The sequence below is a fragment of the Colobus angolensis genome, unplaced genomic scaffold, assembly GCF_000951035.1.
Source record: "Colobus angolensis palliatus isolate OR3802 unplaced genomic scaffold, Cang.pa_1.0 Scaffold36, whole genome shotgun sequence".
In the NCBI taxonomy this organism is placed as follows: Eukaryota; Metazoa; Chordata; class Mammalia; order Primates; family Cercopithecidae; genus Colobus; species Colobus angolensis.
This window is the reverse complement of record NW_012116932.1, coordinates 696,649-698,622: the sequence shown is the minus strand read 5'-3', so window position 1 is coordinate 698,622 and position 1,974 is coordinate 696,649.

Below are 1,974 nucleotides of genomic sequence, written 5' to 3'. Positions count from 1 at the left end.
GGGAGGCTGAGGCAGGAGAATGGCCTAAACCCGGGAGGCGGAGCTTGCAGTGAGCTGAGATCCGGCCACTGCACTCCAGCCTGGGCGACGGCGCGAGACTCCCTCTCAAAAAAAAAAAAAAAGGAAATTTGCAGATATTACCAAGTTGAATGATGTCAGTAAGGTGGGCCCCAGTCCAAAATGACTTCATGCTTGGATATTCTTGAAATTGCTACGTTCTTGGGTCTCTATTATATAACAGATTATTTTTTATTTGTTTTTTATTTTTATCTTTTGAGATGGAGTCTCACTCTGTTGCCCAGGCTGGAGTACAATGGTGCAGTCTCGGCTCACTGCAACCTCCGCCTCCTGGGTTCAAGCAATTCTCCTGCCTTAGCCTTCCGAGTAGCTGGGACTACAGGCACCTGCCACCATGTCCAGCTAATGTTTGTATTTTTAGTAGAGACAGGGTTTCACCATGTTGGCCAGGCTGGTCCTGAACTCCTCAAGTGTTCCTCTCACCCTGGCCTCCCAAAGTGCCGAGATTACAGGCGTGAGCCACCTCGTCCAGCCATAGCTTAGTGTTTCTGTTTATTTGTTTTTGGAAATATTGGACTAGTGTCTTTTATTTATTATTATTATTATTATTATTATTTGTTTGTTTGGAAACAGAGTCTCGCACTGTTGCCCAGGCCGGAGTGCAATGGCGCGATCTCGGCTCACTGCAACCTCTGCCTCCCGGGTTCACACAATTCTCCTGCCTCAGCCTCCTGAGTAACTAGGATTACAGGTGCCTGCCACCATGCCCAGCTAATTTTTTGTAATTTTTAGTAGAGACAGGGTTTCACTGTGTTGGTCAGACTGGTCTCGAACCCCTGACCTCGTAATCCGCCCGCCTCATCCTCCTAAAGTGCTGGGATTACAGGCGTGAGCCACTGCACCCGGCCTTATTATTATTATTATTTTTAAAGAGACAGGGTTTCCCACCTGTTGCCCATGTTGGAGTGCAGTGGCATGATCATGGCTTACTGAAGTCTAACTCCTGGGCTCCAGTGATCCTCCTGCTTCAGCCTCCCAAATAGCTGGGACTACGGATGCACACTACTATGCCTGGCTAATTTTTTATTTTTGGTAGAGACAGGGTATCACTATGTTGCTCAGGCTGGTCTTGAACTCCTGGCCTCAAGCCAGGATCCTCCTACCTTGGCCTCCCAAAGTGCCGGGATTACAAGTGCCATCCACCATGCCTGACCTGACTAGTGGCCACTTTACAAGAAGAGATGATAGAGAGAGATAGAGGGAAGATGGCCATGTGAAGATGAAGGCAGAGATTAGAATGATGCAACCGCAAGCCAAGGAACACCAGGGGCTACCAGATGCTGGAAGAGGCAAGAAAGAGCCTTCAGAGGAAGCGTGGCCCTGCCGACACCTTGATTTCTGACTTCTAGCTACTTCATAGTTTTGACAAATGTGGCACGGTTATGTAAGACACTGAGATTAGGAGAAGCCGGCATTGTCCAAAGAACTGTAAGGGAATACATTTCTGTTGTGTTAAACCACCCAGTTTGTGACACTGTTATGGCAGCCCTTGGCAATGAAAACCTTGGTAGAACAAGAAATATCAAGAAGCTACGTCCCAAGTGACCCAACAGAAAGACACTCTTGGCCGGGCGAGGTGGCTCATGTCTGTATTCCCAGCACTTTGGGAGGCCGAGGAGGGTGAATTGCTTCGGCTCAGGAGGTTGAGACCAACCTGGGCAACATGGTGGAATTCTGTCTCTACTAAAAATACAAAAATTAGCTAGGGCCGGGTGCGGTGGCTCATGCCTGTAATCCCAGCAGTGTGGGAGGCTAAGGCAGGTGCATCACCTGAGGTCAGGAGTTTGAGACCAGCCTGGCCAACATGTTGAAACCCCGTCTTTACTAAAAATACAAAAGTTAGCTGGGTATGGTGGCGGGCGCCTGTAATCCCAGCTATTCGGGAGGCTGAGGCAG